Genomic DNA, 24,853 nt, shown 5'->3' with positions numbered 1-24,853 from the left:
TTTCATCTCTTTTTACAATTTAAAAAACTAAACATTTCACTAAGTAACGTTCAAAATGCACGTAGTTATTTGACTTAGTAAATGAATTTTAAAAATCTACACTCTTAAAAATAATTGACATCCTTAGGATTACATGTAAAGTTTTACACTTAAAAACCTTGTGAACAAATGTTAGAGACACATGCAATTTTTTAAACATTCTCTCCATTCCACTTATAAATTATATAAACAATATTAACTTAATAGGCATGTTTTCAGAGGGTCACTGGATGCTTGAGTATGGGTTGCAGAGATCATGTGAAATCTATTCCCAGTTGAAGTTAGGGGAAATATATCTAAATTGTATATATTAGCTAAGCTATGCAGACACATGTATATACCTTTCTCTACATGTTCATATTTACACATACATAATGCATATATTAGATTTATATGCATATCTCATATATTAGATTTATACATATATGGCACATATATATTATATTTAAACATGTGCACACACACACATCAATAGCTCTTCCTGTGTTTGTCTTCCCTATCAGAATGTAAGCATCTCCAGGGCACAAGCCCAAATATGGATTCCTCAAATCCATAATGTCTACACTAGGTCTGACTTAACCAGTTCTCAGTGATTATTTCTTTTTTTTTTTCTTTTAATTTTTAAAAATTTATTTGACAGAGAGAGAGGGAGAGATGCTTGTAAGCCCAAGCAGGGGGAACAGCAGAGGGAGAGGGAGAAGCAGGCTCTCCACTGAGCAGGGAGCCTGGCTCAGAACTCGAACCCAAGACCCTGGGATCATGACCTGAACAGAAATCCAAAGCTTAACTGACTGAGCCACCTAGGCGCCCCTTAGTGATTATTTCTTATCTGAGTATGTTTGCATTACCATGTGACACATAGAAAAATGGAATCAAAGCTACCTGACCAAAAAAAAGAAGTGAAATCATTAGACCCTTCCTTCTGTGTCTTCTTTCTCAATATCTCAGCCTTCAAAAGATTAGACCACAGAACTGAATTCAAACAGTCCTCCTTCATGCTTACTTTTCTATTGCTGTTTTCCTTTACCTCCTAAACATTCTCACTGAATCTCTCAAGCCACTTGGTTTTCCCAAATTGTGTCCTTGCTTCCTCTCCACACACAATATCTGAAAAACCCCCACTGCCTACATGCTCCCACTCACCTCACCCCAGGACTTTATTCCTTCCACCCACTTCCTCCTCCTCTCTTGTTTCTCCTCACAACTCATCTTTGGATTGTCTCTCGTGCCTTTTATTTTATACAATCAAAGGATAAATTCTCAGAAGAGAAGAGAGAATTCTAGAAAATTTTTAATTTCCAAACATTATTGTAAACCACTGGATAATTCTTTCCTGAGACAAAATTTGCAAAAATTTTAATGATGTTCCTAGAAAAGAAAGATCTGCAAATATTTTGAAATTGGCATGCCTTATCATTTGCTTTGATTTTACAACAGTTCCTCCCCTCATCAAGTCATTTAAAATTATTAAAAAATAATTGGCCTCAATTATTTGGGAGTAAGGTGTGTGTGTGTGTGTGGGAGGGGTAGAGAAAAAAAGAGAGAAAGAAAAGCTTGAGGTCATTGAGAATACTACGAGATAATTTATGACACACATCTCATGCTCTTTTTAAATTTCTGATGTTTTTCATTTTTCTTTTTTTTTCTGCTATTGGTTTGCTTTTTATTTTCCATTTTCTTTGCTTAATATTCCATTCTTTCAGGAAGAAAAAAATTATATATGTTTATACATTCAAATGTCTTCTATGAAAACAAATCTTGACTTTTGCCAGTTTTACTATTAATATGTAAAACAGAAGAGTAAAGAAGGTTAGGAAATTTAAAACTAACAAACCAATCAAATCCCCAAGGCAGGCTAATAAGTCACCTAAAAATTTGATTAAGTTAATATTTTTATATAAAAGGCACAGATACTGACCCATAATTCTAAAGTCTATGTTTAAAATACGATGGTTACAAAAGTACATCTTACAGAATATTTCTTCCCAATCAGGGAAAATTTCCAAGAAACCATCGAGATCAATTTTCACCATTTTTTCACTAGCAAATAAAATATGATATCCCTTGGCTCTGAGTACAGATAGAGACAAAGGTCATTATTAAAGGGTCAAGCAGAATACAAATGTTATAACAGCTTTCACTATTAACATAATTGGTACAACTCAGAATCAGTCCTCCCTTTTGTTCTTTGTTCTCTGGCCAGAGGTCAACAATCTTCTTAAAGGGCCAGATAGTAAATACTTTATTTTAGGCTCTGTGAGCCATATCCCAACATGGCGAGGCAAACAAGGAAAACATCCGGCAAGACTTCTAACAGACAGATGAATTCGGTGGGAAGCAAGGAAGGCAAGCTGGGCTTTCACAGATTAGGCATCTCAACTGTAAGGGAGAACAGCATCTTAGGGGAACCATTATGGTTAAATGTTTATTGTAGAGTGTGGACTGTTAGATTTGTGCATTTTAGCAAAATAAAAACTTTAAGCTTGAAAAAAAAAAAAAAAAAGGCCCTGTGGGCTTGACTCTGCCATTGAGACAGGAAAGGAACTGTAGACAGTTTGGTCAAGGAATGAGCAGGGGCAGAATGGCTTACAGAAGCCAGAGCTGGCAGTACTGGGCCAACCTCTGGCCTATGCTAACTGAATCCTGCTGGAAACAAACAAACAAACAAACAAACAAAAAACATGCCTCTTCCCTTTCCTCCTTCCTGTGGAGGGGGAATGAATAGAAAAAATATCATAAACATGTACTGCAAACCTCCTTTCACGAACAAGAATACTGAGGTTCTGAATGGTCAGGTGACTTGCCAAACAACTTCATTTGTGTGCAAGTAAAACCAGAGCCCATTCAGAATTATGGAACATTCCTTGGCCTTACTCTTTCAGGTAAGCCTCAAAGCACTTAAACCTTCTCTGACTTCATCTTCACAACTTCTTTCTAAGTACTATTATCATTTTCATTTCACAGATGAAGAAACTGAGATTCAGAGAGGTTAAGCAATATGCCTAGGGTTTCACAGCAGGCAAATTCTCCAGAGAAGACCTAGGGCTTTTCACCCTCTGCTACTTGCTGCCACTCTTCTTGCTGCTGCTGCACTATGCCCACCACCCCACTTTCCATTGCATACTATTATTCCATGTTCTCTGGGAAGGAAGCCAACACTAGAGTTCCCACCATCACATCTGATCCAAGAAGCCATGGTTAGGATTTTTCTCCCCCTCAGAAGCATTCCTATAATCTGACTTGCTTATCCAGTCTAACTGTAATTCTGCAACACAGAAACAGGGAGTGGACCCTGACTTCACACACCCATGGCCAACCCCATGTAAAAGTCTGGGAAATGTGAAGTGTTTGATCTTTGCTTGCACAACACCAACCCAAGGAGACTTCATGAGGAAGTCAGCTTCGTGCTTCCTCCCTCTGTTAGACTCCTGGTGCAGTTCCAGTGTCCACAGCCACTGGGAATTCAGAGAGGGCCCCCAGAAAAACTGGACTGGAGTTCACTTTCATTTCACAGTTGAAATGTTTGACTCTTTTAGGAAGTTGGGCCTTCCCAGCATCCCTAATGCTGCCCTGCATTAGCATCTGCCTACCTCCCTTGCTTTGTTTCTCCATAAGCCCTGTAAAACAAGTAGGTGTAGAAAATGTAGGAAGAGGTGAAGACATGTTCAGTCCTCATTTTTTTCTGAATAAATGTATTTCCTTATGAAGGTTTGGTGTGTCATACCTGAAGCCTCCACTGTTAAAAGAAAAAAAAAACCTTCACAAGCTAAATAGCAAGCTATGAGCAGAATAGAAAGTTTTCTAAGTTGATATGTTCATGTTACAAAATCAAATATTATTCTTCATGTGTCCTGTGCAGGGATGTAAGCCACTGTTACTTGTTGTTTACTTAAGGAATTATGTGGTCTACACACTCATTTTTATCTCAGACTCTAGAAAAAAACATATATAACCTGCACTATCTTCAGATTACTGACACCTATAAGCATATATTCCCTGGCTCTCCTTTCCCAACCAAGCCCCATTTTGCTTCTGTTAAAAGAGTTAGGTCCAGACGAAAAAATTAAAAGGAGCAAACCGCTCTCTTGCAGCAAGAGTAATTCCTAGTGGTTTCTAATGAAGCTACTTGATAAAGTCTATGGCCCTTTATTTTTTCACCCAGATCTTTATTTCTCCAAGAGTAAGAAAAAAAAATCTGGAGTCAAATTGGATAAGGCAGCTCATAGTAAAATGAGATTGGGATAATAGAATAGTTACACCATAAAATAGCAGCATTAAACACCTTCCTCTCTCACTCACTCACCAGAGTGCACAGAGGGGAAACAGAGAGGGGTTCCTTTAGGTGCTTCCTGAGTCACCTGCAAAGATTAGAAAGAATGAAAGCCAACATAACTCATATAATTATTATTTGCTCCAACAGCAAAGGCAAATCAAGAAATGTTAAAATGTGTATCACTGAAGTCATTTACTGAAGATAAATAAAGTTATTTAAAAACAACAAATTATCATCGACAGAACCTCACTGAAGCACTTCAAATATTTCTGGGTAAATGCCTAACCACAGAAAAAAATTCTAATGTTGCACCTGAAGTTCCCACTGCCCTGTGAGCGGCTAGGTAGCTTCCTGGGTCTCCTAGGGAAAGTATGCAGCTGGCCCTGTGGGCTCAGTTGCCCTTCAAGCCCAATCTGAGAAGGCTCAAGCAAATACACTCTCAAAAGTGAAGACATTCTTTAGGGATTGTGCAAAGGAATTTGGCAGCTGTACTTTCCTCATGAGGTGTGGCATAAAGAGTAAGTTCCTCAGCCAGGGGCATGAGATTATTTACAGCTTCTTTAGAAGAAATTAATATTACATTGTTCTTATCTAAAAATTCACAGTTACATTAAAATGCCTGTAGCCTTCTTCTGCTCTTGATATCTTTAATACATTAAAACAGAAATCATAACAAAACAAAACTTAGCCTGGCTAATGTTACTTGTAATGAACCAAGGAAAGAGTGGAACTCATATAGGACATTTTGCCTAAATACAATTTCTACTTCTCTCTTTTCTTTCCTCCTTCCCTCCATGAGCTCTGGTGAAACAGCTCCTGTTCTCGGTGCATTGACAACCCAGGAAGGAGGAGGACTCTAGTACCCCTTATATCCCAAGAGAAACAAGAGGTCTTGGACCCGAACAGGCCCTTCAGAGGATTCTTTTTCAATCCTAAATGGCACTATGTGTGCAGAGAGATATAATCCTTTAACCATAACCTTCTTTCCACAGGCCACGTCAATCATGGGAAAAGTCAAAGGCTTCAGAGCAATTTGGTTCCTGCCCCCACCGTTTTATCTCAAGGGTTCCTACCAGATCCAAACTGACATCACTATCTATTTTTGATGTGTGGTTCTAGCTTACTTTGGACAGAATACAATACCTGATGATAAAGGTGCTGTAACTCTGTTGGCCTGCAAGGGGAAATACTACTTGTCTACTGGAGGGGAGGAGTCTTGCACTGAGTGAGAGACTCTGGGAGACAACAGAGGTGAGCTGAGCTGTCACCCTGGGTAAGGGCTTAGTCTTTTGTTAATTCTCAGTGGGAGTCAATTGTCATGGCCCCATGAATCATTTGTGAACTATGCATAACCCTTATGAGTGCCAACAGTTGAGTGGGTGGGGCACTGAGGATATTTGTTGTTGTTGTTTTGATTTTTTGCACTAAGGAAGACTCTCTGACTTGTCCATGGGTAGGGCTACATGAAATAATAGGCCAGTTCCTGGAGGCCGGAAAGACAAAAACTGAAAGACAAGAGGATACTGGGAGAAAGAAGTCAAACAAAACACCTGTAGGTTATCAAGACCCTTTGGGACTAGACCAGAGTTACTTCAGGGACAGAAAGCTGTACTGTCTGTGATCATTTATTTTTGTGGGTGCTAAGGCAATAATTATTCCTGAATGGCAGTTTGTAGACTTCCCCTATCCCCAGGACCTATTAGAGCACTTGAGAATTGCCCACTCAACATTACCCTCTAATGCCTGTATTGCCCAGGTCCATCTTCAGGAGGAAATTCCTCAGAACCAAAGAACAACCACATGCCATAGGTCCTGCACACAACAGAGAAGGAAATTGATGTGTTTTAAACATTTATTGCATGGTAAAGAAGAAGGTGATCAAAAAGAAAGATGGCAGGAGAAGGATTGTGAATTGGAGAGACAGTAATTGGGGTTAAGAGGGTGAGACACTCCTTAGAGTCATTGGGCACAAGGGAAGTACTCTATCAAAAAAAAAAAATGATTGCATCGCCTTACCAGCATAAAAGCACTTTGAGCACACACTACTATCTAGCATATTGACTTCTTTTTTGCACTTTTTTGTATTTTTGTGTTGTGCAGGTTATGCATGGATAACCCAGTCCTACCTACTTTCTAAGATGTCTTATTCACAAAGGCTAGAAGATTAGGAACTACAATTTTCAGAATCCCTTCCAGCAGGGTTTTGCATTACATTCTGCCTACAAGAGACTCACATAAGCTTTGGACAGTGGGAGAAAAGCAGAGACCATAATATTGTTCCTTGCCACTGGCAGGCATGTCATATGCTTTAGCAAAAGGTAGATTTAAGATGCTTCTAGGAGCTTCTGGTATGCTTTCTATGAATTATTTCATTTCAGTGGTGAACATGTAGCTGATTCAAGGTCCTGCAATTCCTCCAAATCCTAATTTCCTGAAAGCCATCAGCAGCTCTGTTTAACCTTTATCCTTCCAGGCCTTTCTGTTTCCTTAGCAGAAATTTGACTAACACGTATTCCTTATAAAGCATAATATACCTAGTAGAATTGTAAAAGGAATAAAAAGGAATTAAAAGTATTAATTTTAATTACTTTAGTTGATAAGTAAAATTTTTTCTTAATAAATATATTAGTTTATAATTAATTCTTTTCAGTTAATTGGTATATAATTCAAATGTCTGGTTCTAAAATAATTTTATTTCAATATTTAGCCTTAATAGCTATAAGAACTAAAAAAAGACATCTCACAAAAATATATAGATAAAAATAGAAGATGCAACTCATTAGCTATGCTTACTAAATTACAATATGCAAGAAAATCATGATATGCAGAAAATTATGGAACTTTCTAGAAGGACATTAAATAATATCTAAATGAAATGTAAACAGATCATGCAGGATGCCTGGGTGGCTCAGTGGTTCAGCATCTGCCTTTGGCTCAGAGCGTGATCCCGGACCAGAGATTTGAGTTCCACATTGGACTCCCTACAAGGAGCCTGCTTCTCCCTCTCCCTCTGTGTCTCTGCCTTTCTCTCTGTGTCTCTCATGAGTAAATAAATAAAATCTTTTTTAAAAAAAGGAAACAGATCCTGTGTTCTTGGATAGGAAGGTTTAATATTATAAAGATTGTAATTTTCTCAAAAATAATCTACAGACTTAATGAAATTCCAAACAAAACATCAATAGAACTCTTCATGGAAATTGATGCATCAATTCTAAAACCTACATGGATGAGGAAGAGAACACCTAAGTACTTTCTGAATAAGAAGGCGGTAGTAGGGTGCAGGACTTCTCTCATCAGATATAAAAACTTGTTATAAAGCTGTGATAATTAATATAGTGGTATATAGGGATAGATACATTGATTAATTGGACAAATACAACAGAAGGAAATTCACACAAATATTTGCCTTTGGTATACAGGAGAGTTGTATGTATTAAGCCTCCCGATCCATTGTACTTTGTTATGGCAGCCCTAGCTAACTAATGGTCTCTAAGCCAGAATTTCTAAAACATTTTTTTAAGATTTTATTTATTTATTCATAGAGACACACAGAGAGAGAGAGGCAGAGACACAGGTAGAGGGAGAAGCAGGCTCCATGCAGGGAGCCAGATGTGGGACTCAATCCCAGGACTCCAGGATCACACCTTGGGCTGCAGGCAGCGCTAAACCACTGTGCCACCGGGGCTGCCCTAAGCCAGAATTTCTAATAGTCACTCCTCCTCTGTATTTCCAAGTTTATGAGAGTACAGCAAAGCCTGGAACACACTGACATGTTCTGAAGAATGACTTCTGTGTAGCCGCCCTGGCATCATTTGGAAGAAAAAGGAAGCTGATTAACACTATTAGATTCCAAACTCTCGGGGCACCTGGGTAGCTCAATAGTTGAGCATTTGCCTTTGGCTCAAGTCATGATCCCGGGCTGGGGTCCTAGGATGGAGTCCCACATCAGGCTCCCCAGAGGGAGACTTCCTCCCTCTCTGTGTTTCTCATGAATAAATAAATAAATAAATAAATTTAAAAAAGTTTCCAAACTCTCTCACCGAATCTTCTTCTGACCTCACGATTATAAAGTTAAATTTTTCATGATTACCACAAATGTATTCATCAACCCCGCATTTTGCTTCTTTTTGGTGATTATCACATATTATCATTTATTATACTGACAACAGCCAACACACTTGTTATCATTAATAGCTAAATAATATTCCTTTATGTTCATGAAATCTATTAAGTGGCTGGCATGAAAAGGTTATGGTGCTGTTACTAGAAATGGGTACCAGGGAAATGACACAAATCACAAGACTGGGAGAGACATTGGAACCAATCTGAAAACCGCACTTCCCATCAAAGCCAGCCCACTCCAAGCTGCTGCTCTTTCTTCCATTCAAAGCCAAGAGAAACTAACAGAGCAACATGGAGGCAGCTAAGCGACACAGACACACAGTCCTAGGGTACAGCTGCACAGCTATGCTCAGAAAGAGGGAAGCCACTTCCCAAGTAATAAGTGACAGGTATAAAAATTTTGCTGAGGATCTTAGAGCAAATGGACTTCAATTTAATGTAGGTAATCAAAGGTCACTATCCTTAAGATGCAGAGAAAGAGAATCCTTTACCCTGACTACTATAGGCCCTGATATAAAGCATGACCCACCTGTCTATGTTCCTTGAGCAGTTTCCCACAGCTGCAGAAAGATAATATGACTGCATGTCTTCTCAAAAGTCAAGCCCAGGAGCATGGCTGCTCCTCCACAGTTAGAGAACCAGGAAGCTCAAGAAAGAGTAGGCCCCACCACAAAAGCACAATTTAGGACTTTGCAAATTTGAATTCAGATTCATGATTAGCCACTGAGAACAGTCCAGAAAGTCTTCACAGCATTGTAATTGTCAGGTGGTGGTAGGTGCATAATGCAGAAGGAAATTAGATAATTCCAATAGGATTTGCCTTAGTAGATCTATGAAAGTTTATTTTAATGATGGCTTAAAGATCATTGAAAGCCAAATAAACTATTATTTTCTACCTTTAAACATTTCCAAATTTATTATAAATCCTAAAAAGCAGAAAAAAATTGGTCAAAAATAACAATAGCAAAAAGCCTTTGGGGATGCCTGGGTGGCTCAGTGGTTGAGTGTCTGCCTTCAGGTCTGGGCATGATCTCCGGGTCCTGGGATTAAGTCCTGCATTGGGTTCCCTGTGGGAAGCCTGCTTTTCCCTCTGCCTGTGTCTCTGCCTCTCTCTTTGTGTCTCTCATAAATTTATTTATTCATCTTATTCATTCATTATTTATTCAATCTTTTTTTTAAAAAAGCCTTTGTCAATATTTAGGTCAGCTTCTTAGATGATAAATTAATTAATGACTGTGCTGGGTGTGTTCTAAAAATTCACAGTAACATATAAGCTGTTTATCTAGTACAGTTTTTTCTAGACTTGAGATTTGCTATTTTTTAAGGTAATAGACTAGTAGAGAGGTTTTAGGTTTACAGAAAAATTAGGTGAAAGTACAGAGATCTCATATATCCCCTTAACCATTCCACCTTTCTAGTTTCTTCTATTATTAACCTCTTGTATTAATATGTTCTAATGGCATGCACCTGGGTAGCTCAGTGATTGAGCATCTGGCTTCGACTTAGGTCATGATCCCGGGGTCCTGGGATTGAGTCCTGAATCAGGCTCCCCACAGGGAGTCTGCTTCTGCCTCTGTTTTGTCTCTGCCTTTGTCTCTGCCTCTGTTTCTGTGTCTCTCATGAATAAATAAAATCTTTAAAAAAATATGGTCTAATGATCTTTCTTGGGATAGGTGCCATTAACAACACAAGTAGGCAATGATACATGGGTGTCCTTTGAAAGCTCAGACAATGTATACACATTTTGTTGGCTCTGTAATGAGCCAACACTGATATATTATTATTAACTTTATTACTGAAGTCCATAGTAAAATCCCCTGTGCTTCACCTATTCCCTCTCCCCTTCCCCACGAAATCCTTGGTAACCACTAATTTTTTTTACTGTCTCTATAGATTTGCCTCCTAAACACATAATATATAGTTTTTTTCAAAGAAGCTTCTTTCATTTAGCAGTATGAATTTAAGGTTCAACTTGCTATTTTCATGTAGGGAGTGATGAAAAATAGAAGAGGATAAAGCAAACACAAACAATTAAAAAAAAGAAACTACTCTTAGTGCTTTACCAATATGTAGTGTGCATAGGGCTCGCACACACACACACATTCCAGTCATTTAGGATTTACATTCAACAATAGGAACGTGCCAAGCATGGAACCACTGAGCTGCAGAGTAAAGACTGTTTCCATATTCAATATATAGTCTTCGTTCAATCATAGATGAAAATCTCATGCTGGTGACTTTAAAATTTGTTCTCCTATTAAAATACTATTTATGGGGTGGAAAGCAAGTATAGAGAATTTGCAAACAAGTTCTGAAATCTTTTTTAGTAGATGTGCTTGCTGTAATGGAAAAAAGGAAGTGATTCTGAAACAATTGAGATATCTTAAAGGATTAAAGCAATGAGTAAATGGGTTTACGCTGTTGAGAGCCAGAGTTCTTACTAAGGAAGAAGAGACATAGAAATACACAACAGGGAATGGCAAGAAAGAACCTCATGGGAATGGATTGGGATTGGAAGTACTGATGTGGACTCTTAATTTCTAAAATATATCAGAATATGTATATACATGCATGTGTTTGTTCACATGTGTTTGCGTATGCATCTATATGTGTGAGCATATACATATATATGTATATATATATATATTTCCTAACTTTGCATACTGAAAGGGCAAGAAGCAAAGACCATACCAAAGTAATCATAAACATACTGAATACCACAATTTGGCCTTTAATACCATTCCAACTAAAGAAAAGGAAACAACGTTGTACTTCATGGAGATATGTTGAGCCAACTACTTGAAAATTAATATCAAATTTATCTGCACAAAGGCTTGCAATATCAATTAGGTTGAAGGTTCAAAGATATAATATGCTATTCACTAATCACCCACAAGCTAGATTCTCCATATACAAGATAAATCAGAGATATATTGTTACGTCAGAAAGTGAAGATGTGCTTTAGGAAAAAAAAAAGCAATGAGGTCTTATAATAAGAACAAGGAACCAACTTGAAAAAAGCCTTCAACTGCCAGGTCAAACTGGGGATAATATTTTTGAGCACCAAAATATTAAATACAGCAATGAATTACAAACTGTTGAAAAATACAAGCTAATGACTATGCTATTGATAAAAATAAATAAATAAATGAGAGAGGAAAGAGGTCTCATACTTTTAAGGCAGAGTTCTGAGTGATGGCTGGTTAATGTGGAGGGGAATCTGGAGTTGAATCATTTGCAGCATTATAGTAAAGACTAGATCAGACACGAATCATCAATGGATGTTAACTAAATCCAGAGAGGAATTTTGCTGAAAATCATAAACTTGGAATGGACTTAAAGTGCCTATCACAAACTGCCAATTAGTTTCAAGTGAAAAAAAAAAAAGTAATTATACAGGGGAGAAGCTAGGTAACACCTTCACTAGACAATTAATAGTAAGGTCAGCAGTGAGGAGCAGATGGCCATTGTGTGCCTCCAGTTAGAATACCTTGAGAAAGACATATCTTTGGATATGAAATATCTAAATTTTTGGATATGAAAAAATGGTTGATAATGTATAACCTGACTCTCATCATAAGGAAATGTCAAACCAATAAGGAATATTCTATTAAAAAGAGGACAAGATTATAGTCTTCAAAAACATTATTGGCATAAAACATAAGGAACAGCTGTGGAAATGTTCCTTATTTCCAGATTAAGGATGCAAGACAATTTGTAGTAATATGCTCCAGGCTAAAGACACAAGACAACTAAACACAATATCTGACCCTGGATTGGATTCTAAATTGGAGGGGAAGATGCTGTAAAGAATATCCCTGGGGCAATTGAATAAGTATAATCACTTAGATAAAACTACTGCACTAATGCTAAATTTACTAAAGTTGATGAGGGAACTATGCTTATGAAAGAAAATATGCTTAAGAAATATACAGTGAAATATTTAGAAAAGTGGTACTGAGTTAAAGGGTTATGGTGTATACAATTTGATATCGGTAATAAAATAAAAATACATAAAGATAGGGAGGCAGCTAATAAAAGCAAATGAGGTAAAATGTTAACCACAGATAAATTTAAGTAAAGGGAATAAAGATGTTCTTTGTATTATTCTTGTTCTTGCAACTTTATGTAAGTTTGATACTGTTTTCAAATCAAACAACAACATTAAGGAAAATAGCATCTAATGAAATAAATAGTAACAATGAATATTATTCTACTGGAATCCTCATCTGCTATCACCTGGGCAGCTCCTATCCATTCTTTAAAATAGCTGGCCAGGGCATTTCTTTCTCTATGTTACCTTTCCCAACACCTTTGTCTCAAAACAAAATACAACAAAACACTACACCTTCCATATCAGCTAGAATTTCACTCATATTCTAGTTACACAATGAAAATAGCAGTAGCTTAAACAAGACGGAAATGCATTTCCACCCCAACATTGAAGGGGAGGCAGTCTAGGGTTCTTTCTGCTATGTCATCAGTAATCAGACTCTTCTCTTCCTGTCTTGTCATCCTTTTATATTTTTTTAAGAGAGAGGGAGAGAGAGGGAATCCAAGCAGACTCCATGCTGAGCACCGAGCTCAATGTGAAGCTCAATCTTATGACCCCCTGAGATCATAACCTGAGCTGAAATCAAGAGTCAGACACTTAACTGACTGAGCCACCCAGGCACCTAACTTGTCATCCGTTACATATGTTTTCCATTGCTAAGGTCACGTTATCCTCCAGTATTGTCCCTGGAGATCTAGTCATCACATCCACAATCCAGCTGCAAGCCCTAGCTATTTGTCCCCAAGCTAAAGAGACTTCTCAGAAGTCTAATCCCAAACTTCCACTTGCATTATATTAGTCAAAACTTAGTCTCATGGCTACATCTCCTGAAAGGGAGGAGAGAAAATGGAGTCTTTAGCTGGGCATTTTGCCACCTGATATAAAATTCAAGTGCTTTCATAAGAAAGAGGGGAAAATTAATATTGGGTAGGCCATTATCAATCTCTGAATATCATCCTGTTGTGAAATCTGCCATTATTTTATATATATTCTATTATTACCTGTATCAGACCATATTTTGTTTGTATTTATGTCACTATCCCAAACTATAGCATATAATTTTTGGATATGAAATATCTGGCTTTTAAATGTCCCAGTCCCTGGCTCAGAGCCAGTCTCACAGTAATTGCTCATGTAAGGTTCATGAAATTAAATGAGTTGACAGGCAGCTATCTGAGATATTAGAGATACATATATTCCACAGGATTTACCCTGCCATTGTGAAGAGAACTTAAGGACTCAGTTCTTAAAGTTTTATGTGTTTATAAGACCCGAGTGCTGACAAATTTTACTGGTGATTATAGGCCATAGAATATAGAAGATGGTAATCATCTGGAAGTTTTAACAGTAAAATGAAATCCGTTTTCCTTAGTTTTGATGACTTGTGCCTTTATAGGCTCCAAATGCTGGGTGGTCCTTCATTTATTAAATATTTTAAAACATAAATGTTATAAAACATTTAATGTGAGATATATTTCTGACATCATTTAACCAATCAATAAGGAAATAGGTTAGAAACAATTTTGTTAGCACACTCAACAATGAGCAACAGAATAGGGAAATAGGAAGCAAGGAATGTCAGATGGCTGAGTGATGTTTCATCTTCTCAAGCATATAAGATGCTGCAGAACCCAAGTGATCTTAGAAAAGAGCCAAAGAGGGGTCTTTTTATATAAAAATAGTAACTCAAAAAGAATGATTATACATAGAAAAAAAGACCTTATCACTCATGTCATCACCAAATATATTTGAGTTTTTACTATGTGTCAGGCAATTTGATAGACATGAAATGCAGAATGCCATCAAAGAAAGAAAAAATTCTTAATTTTATGGAGTCTTTAACAGCAGAAAGTTCTACCAGCTAGTAAGTGATGGAACATGTTTTCAACCCTGGGGTTGTATACTTCCAAAACCCATGCACTCGATCACTACATTTTCACATTAAGAATGAACTCTTTTGGGGGCAACTGGGTTGCTCTGTCAGTTAAATGTCTGCTTCCAGCTCAGGTGATGATCCCAGTGTCCTGGGATGGAGCTTCTTGTCAGGGTCCTTGCTCAGTGGGGTGTATGCTTGTCCCTTTCCCTCTGTCCCCGACCACCACCACTCATGTTCTCTTGCTCTTCCTGGCATGCTATCTCTCTCTCTACAAAAAAAAAAAAAAAAAAAAAAAAAAAAAACCTCTTCTCAAAAACCTCTTATCTTAAATTTTGGGTCTACAGTCAAGTGGTGGTTGAAGATCCTAAAATGTTGCCTTTATTACATGCTATTTCCATTAAAAAATGAATCTGCTGGTAATGAGTAAGAGAACTAAAACAATTTTTTAAGTGAAGTAAAATGTTCATTGATATTTTATTTGTATAGTCTCACTTTATTGAATTTTATATACATGAGTCACCAAAATTTTGCAGTGTTCAGATTGATACACCATTGTCTCAACATAAAAAACAACATTCCAAACCGCAGAGCAATTGTTTGGATATTTTTTTTCTAATTGATGTCAAACATTACCAGAGTTTTCCCCTATATTGATCAGAATTTGAAACTGTGAGCAACCTCAGCATAGCTGCCAGGGATATCAGATAAAATATTACCCCAATAAAAGGTGGGGCTCCAAAATGAGTTAAACAAAAGCCATGCCAAAAAAGATAAACACACATCCTCCTTTGAAGATTACTGCCAAGTGTCTTTAAAATAATGCCAAGGAAAACTTCTCATCCAGGTTTACTTCATCTCCACCTTCCCTTTTTTATTACTTTTATTTATTTTTATTTTTTAAAAGGTTTTATTTATTTATTCATGAGAGACACGGAGAGAGAGGCAGAGACACAGGCAGAGGGAGAAGCAGGACCCCCGCGGGGAGCCCAATGTGGGAGTCGATCCTGGACCCAGGATCACAACCTGAACCCAAGGCAGGCACCCAACCACTGAGCCACCCAGGCATCCCACCACCTTCCCTTTTAATTCAAAGTACCCTGGATGTCACTTGCAACTCAACAGTTTTATCTTGAGCTTTAAAACATATCAGGGAACTGACTGAAATCCAAGTGATGCTTTTATTGTGTCACCTGACCATCACCTGATAGAATATAGGCAAGGTCTGTGAATTGAGGTGTCTGGCCATATATTTGAGATCACAAAAGGTCAGGGTTGGACAAGTTCACTGTGTATCCATGTGCTTCCCTGTTGGTCTGTCGAGTACCTTCTTTTCTGAGAAGAGGACAAGGGCATCTCTGACTGGTTGTCACACCTAGCTAGATTCCCTGATTAATAGACCTATTGTGGGAAGCTGTCCAGCTTGAACTGTGAGATCATCAAACCCTAGAAAAGCCTAAAAAATATCACTTGGCCACACATACTCTGCTTCCTGCCAAAAGGAATTTTAAGTGGCTCTGAATCACACTTCGAGAGCACCAGCCCAGAATGACCACAAAGCATTTCCTTCCTCATTTAGAGTATCAACATGAATTATCTCCCAAAATAATGACTCTTAGTATGGGAGCAAGCTTTGATTATTGTTCTTTTTTATAAGACCAGGGGAAAGACAGACATTTATTGCCTCAGATGCTCAAGAATGACCACAAATAAAACTAGTATGATGTCTCTGGTTCAAATGGAGCACTTTGCCCCTGAAATCCAAATATTAATTTAACTTCCTGTTTTAAAAAATTACTGTGTTATATCCTAATAAAGTTAAAATGTGCCTATATGCTAATTTGACTGTATTAGCCTACTGGCTAAAAATGGTTTCAACTTAAGCCTAAAACCTGCACATCATCACATTTGTAGAATTATTAAATTTAGGAAAATACCAGGTCCAAGCAGAAGACATAGAAACAAACTTAAAAATGTACTCGGTTCCTTGAGACTGAGTTCAATGGTGCTGGTGGCTCAGGAGGGAGAGGGGATTCAGACCTATGGACCACAAATGGTTGGTTTTAAAAGGGGCAACAGCTCCCAGGTTCTAAAAGAGACCATAAGCATAAACTTCCTGAGCTTTTTTTAAATAAACATATTCCTTTGAGTTGGACATGTCTCCATATAAAATACAGAGGCACATTTCACTTTGGGGCATTAGAGGGAAACAAAGTGAGAAAGTAAGAAAAATGATGAACACTATTCTTTTCACTTCACGGTGAAATGCGTCCTTCTATTACTTTCCAAGAGGAAAGGCTGTCACATGGTAGCTGGTTTCAAAATAAACCAGTTTGGATTTTTTTCACAATACTTCAATCCCACTTCTCAGGAACAAATCTGTAGCTGGAAACTCAGAGAATCATCATCTCCCATGCAGGCAGAAAACAATAGTGAAGCAGTGAATCAGGTTTGAGAAGGGTTTGGGTTACACTTGCTTATTATTCAAGGCCTATTTAAATTCTTTTTAGGAAATTACTTTCCCAGTTACACATAGTAGCACATTTTCCACTGTTATTATGAACAGGAAGCAACAACTCTGACTTCAGCTTCCTTTTTAAAGACACTAATGGGAAGGTCATGGCTTTCAGAAAGAAAAGAAAAAGTATTGCAATTTGGTGCACACATTTCATCGCCATCTCACCAAAAATAAAGTATGTCAGGGATTTTTGTTGTTGCCAATAACAAGTATCATTAAACCTTTCGGGGAGTTCCTAGTCTTTAACACCTTACTTGCTATCTATTTCCACCTTCAAATGGAGCAAAATTTCAGGTGAAGGAAACCTCATCTTCTAAGTGCTACCCTGTGATTATTTTTAATCGTATTTTACATAGGGATTAGCTGGATATTGAGATGATAATGAAGTTTGAACTTGAATTTATAATTGGCCTCATACAATCCTACTTCAAACTTAGGGATTGTTCTTACTGAGAGGAAAAAGAAAACCAACCAATCATTGTGTCCTAGCACATTTCTTCCAAGTATTTGGTGAGGTAATACCTGATTTTAAAATATATATGTGCAATATATGTGTGTTTGTGTGTGGTGTGATAGGTTATTAAGAGTCAGCCATTGTTAGACCAGCAAAGTGATAAATACCAATTTTACTTATTTGAATTATCTTTATGAAATCAAAATATATGTATTTTGAGTGTTGGTGTACATTTGGTCTTTATTTGCAATGGTGAATGAGTATAAATTTATTTCTTAGGTCTCTTGTTGGTCCTTACAATCTGGGGGTTTATATGTTAAATGTTGCTTGGTGCCTTTAGTTCTTCATAGAGTAAAAATGAGTCTGAAAAAGTAACATTGTAAATGTCTTTCACTTCTTCTGAAGTTCCAAAACTTAACAGCCCTCATAAATTCTATAGGTTATTAGAATTAAAATAATGGTAATAATGAAGATGATGGTGATAATGGCAGCACTTTTTTCACTTTCATCTTTAGGTTTTATGTTTGTGATACTCAAATAATGGTTCTAGAAATGCAGCAAGCTGTACTCCCCTCGCCCCGCCAAAAAAGATTTGTCTGAAACAGAAAGGGAAAGTAAATGCCCTAATAAGATACTGTAAACACATTTACAGTTTGTACAGTTATCACTAGAACCTAAGCCCCACAAGAGAATCAGCTTTCACTGCCTTGCTCAGTATGACTTCCCCATCACTGGGAGGGTGTTCAGTCTTATTTGTATGCATGTAAACAAGCCTTGAGCAAGGGGACGAAAAATTAGTCCTCACCTTGAGACAGAAATCACCACTAACAACTAAAATCAACAGGAGAGTTTAAATTCCAAATATTCTAAATATTCTGACTCATTTACTGGCTAGTCTGGGCTAACCAATCAGAGGTCCCAAGAAAACGCACTGATCATACTGAGCCTCTTCTCTGACCCTATAAGCTATGAGAGCCACGAAAAAATTACTACTATGCCCATTTTATAGATGAGAAAATTGGTTTACTCTAATTTCCATAGATGTAACTGGCAGAGATGAAACAATCTCTATCTCTCTGAACTCAAAGTCTGGGGGCTTTACCACTATTTAGCTCTAGAACATTTAAGTCAAGGTAAGGAACAAAATATGAGGTACAGGAATTTAAATACTGATCACCCATGTTACTTTCTCATGCCATGACCAACACTCATGACTAATGGATGGAAGAAAAGACAGAATTAGAGAGTATATAGTTTTTAACACCTTGATTGAAACAGAGTAAGATCCATCACTGCAGTATAACTATTTCTAAATTGTAAATGAAATACATGATGTCAAGTACTCTTCACCTCAACGCTTCTCTAGGCATCTTGTCACAGAGCAGATTCTGATTTGGCTGATTGGAGGTGAGGCCCTAGATTCTGCATTCCTAACAAGCTCCTGGAAGATGCTGATCTCCTGATCCACAGACAACTCTGTAAGTAAGGAAGATTTTTACCTGATACCTGTTTGAAATATGAGAACTGCATCTCTCTGCTTTGTCAAATGAAGCAAGACCTTTTCAGGTTCCACCAGCTGAAAACAGGTATGGCAATAGCCAGTTGTACCAGAAATCATAGCAATCACAACAGGCTTAAAATGAGATTTGGGAGATTAGAATTGGGGTTTAGGTGGAGTAATAATTATGCAGATTCTAAACACCTCCCTTTTGGTTTCCCTATTAAACCTGCTGTATTCCCTGAATTTCTCATCACCCATAAAACTAGAATATAAACACCACAGTAATGGAGTTTAGTACAGCATAATAGTAGATAATGCTAAGAATCATGATTTTTCCAAGATTGTGGTTCCCAGAAGCCGAGAAGTAGAGTGTAGGGAGAATAGGGATTGGAAGAAGGTGGTCAAAATGTACAACTTCTAGTTATAAGAGATATAAATATTAGGGATATAATGTATCACATGCTGATTATAGTTAATATTGCTGTATGATATATATATCTCATATATGTATGTATATATATAAGTCGTTAAGAAAGAAGATCCTAAAAGCCCTCATTACAAGGAATTTTTCTTTTTTCTTTTTTGTATCTATATAAGAAGATAGACATTAACTATATTTACTGTGGTAATCACTTCATGTTGTATAAAAGTCAAATCATTATGCTCTATACCTTAAACTTATACAGTGCTGTATGTCAATTATATCTCAATGAAACTGGGAAAGAAAAATAATCATGAGTTTTCATGGCATTTAGAGTACTATGGAGCATCACCCTATTTATTTTTTATCTGATGTGTGATTCCTCACCTGCTCATTTGAAAGATAGCAAAGAAGTTATGGTTACATTAGTACACTTTCTTGCTTTTTACCATGTCATTTATTAAGAGCATACAATGTGTAGATAGCCTACTAAGTATTTAAGTGAATTATTATCCAGTAGACAGCTTCAGGAAGAAACTAAACATCTCTTTCCCAGCTACTGGCTGTCAGAAACTCATTGAAGTGGATGATGAACACAAACTTCATACCTTTTATGAGAAGTATATGGCCACAGAAGTTGCTGCTGATGCTCTGGGTGAATAATGGAAAGGTTATGTGGTCAGAATCAGTGGTGGCAATGACAAACAAGGCTTCTCTATGAAGCAGGGTGTCTTGACCCATGGCTGTGTCTGCCTGCTGCTGAATAAGGGGGCATTCCTGCTATCAACCAAGGAGGACTGGAGAGAGAAAGTGCAAATCTGTTTGGGGTTGCTTTGTGGATGCCAATCTCAGTGTTTCTCAACTTCGTCATTATTTTAAAAAGGATATTCCTGAACTCACCGATATTGCTGTACCTCATTGTCTGGGACCCAAAAAAGCTAGCAGAATCCACAAACTTTTCAGTCTCTCTAAAGAAGATGATGTCTGCCAATATGTTGTGAGAAAGCCCCCCAACGAAGAAGGTAAGAAACCTAGAACCAAAGCACCCGAGATTCAGCATCTTGTTACTCCACCTGTCCTCCAACACAAATGTTGGTGTATTGCTTTGAAGAAACAGCTCACTAAGAAAAAGAAGGAAGAGGCTCCAGAATATGCTACACTTTTGGCCAAGAGAATGAAGGAGGCCAAAGCAAAATGCCAGGAACAGATTCTCTTGGCCAACATTTGTGTACTATCATTACACTCATTTCAAAGATGAGACTCCTGAGGTTTATGGAGAAGATGCAATTTTCCCAAGGTTATGTGGCTGATAAGAGGGAGTTGGGGTTTCCTGAGATCTTCCAGAAACCGAAGCCAAAGCTCTTATCCAATATCCAGACAGTCCCTTTTCTGAAAGAAAGGAGTACATTTTGTTTTGCATATTTGCAGAGAGCAAGTTTGAGGATTCTTTCTACAAGTCACTTTCAAATCAAGAAGACATTTTCAGCCTATTATGGGAAGTCCCGCTACTCATTTTAGACTAGATCACCAATAACCTCAAGTGTGCCTGATTCTGATTCACATCATGGTGAATTTTAACAGTGCACATGTTTGTTCTTCGGGTGGTTCTTTCGTTTGCTCTTGTGAGGAATCCTTTTACACCATGTATCTATCAGCTCCAAGTTTAATTTGTAACTGCAGTTAACCATAAGCAATGTCTTCCCTCTGCCAGCCATTCCATTCTGAACCATGTCTCTACCATGGTAAGTGTTTAAGTACATAGGAGTTTGTTTTTGTTTTTGTTTGCTTGTTTTTTCATCATGTAAATCTAGACTTCTCATCTGGATCATCAGTCATATAGTTATAGGCTTTTAGAATGGGCTGGATCGGGAAGCAGAAACCTAGAGAATAAAGACACCTCAGTAGAATGAGCATTCCAGAGAGTCCCAGGCAGTGTCCAGAAGCCCAGAGTGGCATAATGATTCAGCAGTGGGTAGCAAATGGGTGTCTCAACAGCAGGAACAAAGTAATGGGAGACTCCAGTGAATGTAAAGGTAGATGTGGTTGATATCAGGGGCAGATGCTACAGGACCACACAGGAAGCATTAGGCACTTGTCCTTCAGAGGAATGCAAAGAACTTTGGTCCTAGAGGACCTATTAATGAAGTTCAAGGCAAGGGCTTGTTTTTTCAAAAAATCAAAGTTTAAAATTAAGTGTCTGAGGAGGAAATCGTGGCATGTAAGCCTTTAAATCATAGATGTAGATTTCTGAAATTTCTTCCAGCCCAGAATGGAATTACACTTCCAGTCAAGAATGCACCTGATACTGTGGGGGATCTGCTATGGGAATTTAACAAATATGGGTTTAGAAAGCCAAGCAGATTGCTAAAATTACATCTTTTTTCGAACTTCTAATTCACTACTTGGAATAAATGAGCTCCTTTGTGATAAGTACTATATCTTAAGAAACTGAACAAATGGAGATGGCTTTGAAATACCTAGATAAACATTTAAGTGTATTTTGAATTGTATCTCATTTTACAGCTTGATTAATAGTTAGCCTGGACCCAGGATGGCAAAGGCTGCTGTCTGTTGCAAAAGAGCTCATCTCCCTTCCTCCTGGGCACATGACTGTGCAGAATAAAGAATACAGCTCTCTGTCTCCTTTACAGCTAGATATAGCCCTGTGACTAAGCTCTGGCCAATGGAATGTGAGTAGAATGTTGAGTGAAGCACCATGAAGGGTACTTAAATGGCAGGAGCATGCCCTCCTCTCTTTCTTCATTCCCAATTGGATAGAGATATGCTGGCTTGACTTGAGAAATCTCCATTTCTATCCATGGGATAGAAGAGCACCACCAGAATCCTGGATCCCTGAGCATTTTAAGAATCAGAGCTGCCTGCCATTAAAGTCATTGAATGGCTACATGCAGGCATTAATGGAAGAAAAATGAATTTTGTTGATTCAAGTGTTGTTATTGAGTTTTACTGAAAGTCACAAACAAAAATGAAATTCTAAATAATACACAGAACCATCATCTTTGCAAAAGTCTCATCAAGAGTTAAGTGGTCATAGTGGCTATCAATGTCCAAGGTGGTGAGATGAGGATTATCAGTTCCCAAATTATTTAACATTCCACTTCATGCAACATCCAATAGAGCAGTGATATTAACATTCCCAGAATAAACATGGTTACTTCCATCACTATTTCTTAAGAAATTTTCACAGTTACCAAATTTTTTCTTACATAAATATAAGATTTACCTTGAATAACCTTTATATGCCTATTGCTTAGCACAAAAAGCTTTGTTAAAAATCAAAGGAACTGAAGGGAAAAAAATAACTAGTGAACCAGAAAACTTTCCCACTATTGAACAAAACGGCTGTAGACTATAAGATGAGAGAGAAGGTATATACTAATCTCTCTCTGGCAGCCACAATAGTAAAGGTGTTTTTATCAGTGGCTGGATGGATGATTCTCTGCAGAGCTGTGAACAAAAAGGAAGTTAATAATTGACACCCACTGTCCTTCTGGGTGGGTTCTTCATAATATTTTCTAGCACTATCAACTGTTTTTTAAAAATTTTTATTATTTATTTTTAAAAATGTATTCATTTGAGAAAGAGAGAGAGCAAGCATGGGGGCGGGGGAGCAGGGAGAAGGAGAGGAAGAGAATCTCAAGCAAACTCCATACTCAGCATGAAGCCTGATGTGGGGCCCCATCTCACAACCCTGAGATCATGGCCTGAGCTGAAAACAAGAGTCAGGGGCTTAACTGACTGAGCCACTCAGTTGCTCCACTCTCAAGTGTTTTTAGCCCTAACATTCTTTATAATGTTCCTCGGTTGCCCTCTACACACACACCTACACACTCCTCTCATTAAGGCATGATTCTACTTTCCAGACTTTCCCTCTCATCTCATTAACATAATAGGAGTTGATACTTACACAGTCTTTAAATATAGCTCATTCAACCCTATGAAGTATGTGACTGTGAGGTACCCTTATTATCCCATTTTAAAGATGAGAGTGTGAGTCATTAAGCTAGTAAATCATGGAGTTAGAATCCAAACATAGGCAGTCTGGCTCAAAGTGAGTCTGTTCTACAAACACATTCTACATTCTATTCCCTTGGGAATATTTGTGAAATAAATATGGTTGGCATTATTTATCAGATAATCACATCTTTCACAAAACACAGCTCCTTAGTCTAGCTAAAATGTCTTCTTGGGCTGCCTGGGTGGCTCAGTCAGTAAAGTGTCCAACTCCCCCACCTGCTGTTCCCCTGGCTCATGCACACATGCTCTCTCTCTCTCAAATAAATAAATAAATCCTTTTAATAAATATGTAAATACATAAATAAAATGTGTCTTCTTAAGGAGAATCAGCAATCTATTGGAAGAGTACTTTGGGAAGGGGGCCTGTGTATCTCCAAATCACACTCAACCAGTTGGTATAAGTTGGTTGTCCATCAGAATCCTATGTGTAACTCTGCTTGAGATACTAACAATATGAACATTAAAAAGTAAATTAATTTTGCAATTTTTTTGTACAAGGTTAGTAAGAGTGACCCCTGATATACCTGAGCACGATATATTCAAATTTTCCAAAAGGTTCTCTTTTCTCTTTTATGAGGCTCAAGTCCTTGATCTAAGGAAACTGTTGGAATTTTATGATTTCCAGCTTAGTACTGAGCTGCTGTTCTTCAATATCACTTATGCTTCATTGTTATCTTTACTTTACTATTGATTTTTTTCTCTATGCTGCTAGCCTTTTGAATCTGGCAAATATAGACATTAAGAAGACTTTTTATCTATTTGTGATCATGCTGTAATCTTTATTTCTGAGTTCTGATGCTGAGTTTTTCAGTAAGGCACTATCCAGGGATATAACAATAACTGATATTTTACATTCTGTACAATGTATTTTTTTGTTCTGGATTGCAGATGAAGAAAGTGATATTCAGAGAGATACCGTGCATTGCACAGGATTAACCAGGGGTAAGGGCAGAAACCAGAACTCATCCAGATCACCACTCCAAACTTTGTGCTCCTTACATAACACTGTCATGTATTTACCAAATTTAAAGGACCCATTTTAGCAATAGTAAAAAGTCTATGAATTCTATCTTTGAGGTTATGAAATCAATGAAAATTATGAAACAATTTATAAAATTCACTAAAAACCCAATCCATATTTCCAAAAACATATTCACTTGTATCTTTGGCCAGTACACATTTAATAGTTTTTGTTGCTTACCCGTTCTTCCATTGAAAACTGGGAAACTGACTGATCATATGTAGTGAGAGACAGCAGCCATACTGTGTAACAAGGAATTCACTTCAACTCCTGCACATAAGATTAGACCAAAGCAAAGCCCTGCTTTAAAATGCAGCCAATCCATTGCCAGGAACCAATACCAATTTGGCCCAGTTTAAACAGATGAACTGAGCCAGAGATTCCTTTCTTGAGAGTGTCAAACTGAGTTAATAGGAAATTCAGAGCTCTTGTAGAAAGTATCATGACAACTATGATAGTGCACAGTCAACTGAAGTATGAGGAAATGAAAATAAAATTATAAATAACAAGAGCCACCATTGATATGGTACTTACTATGT

At 37.5% G+C, this 24,853-nt stretch overlaps 1 protein-coding gene and 1 pseudogene across 11 annotated transcripts in view; one reads left to right on the top strand and one right to left on the bottom strand.

Moving 5' to 3' along the window:
- SCEL (sciellin) overlaps positions 1-24,853 on the bottom strand; it is a 294,897-nt gene that overhangs the window by 118,049 nt on the left and 151,995 nt on the right. The window contains exons 3-4 of one of the 11 annotated variants that reach the window (XM_072760818.1): positions 6,046-6,124; positions 4,343-4,397 (exon numbers count right to left, since the gene is read on the bottom strand). The exons of the other annotated variants lie outside the window; for them this stretch is intronic. The gene's annotated coding sequence lies outside the window, so the exon portion shown is untranslated. The remainder of the gene's footprint in view (positions 1-4,342; positions 4,398-6,045; positions 6,125-24,853) is intronic. 11 annotated transcript variants of the gene reach the window in all.
- Positions 2,313-20,513, top strand: LOC112907200 (small ribosomal subunit protein eS6-like; annotated as a pseudogene).

The sequence above is a fragment of the Vulpes vulpes genome, chromosome 6 (assembly GCF_048418805.1).
Source record: "Vulpes vulpes isolate BD-2025 chromosome 6, VulVul3, whole genome shotgun sequence".
NCBI classification, from domain to species: domain Eukaryota; kingdom Metazoa; phylum Chordata; class Mammalia; order Carnivora; family Canidae; genus Vulpes; species Vulpes vulpes.
This window is presented reverse-complemented; position numbering and strand designations above follow the sequence as displayed.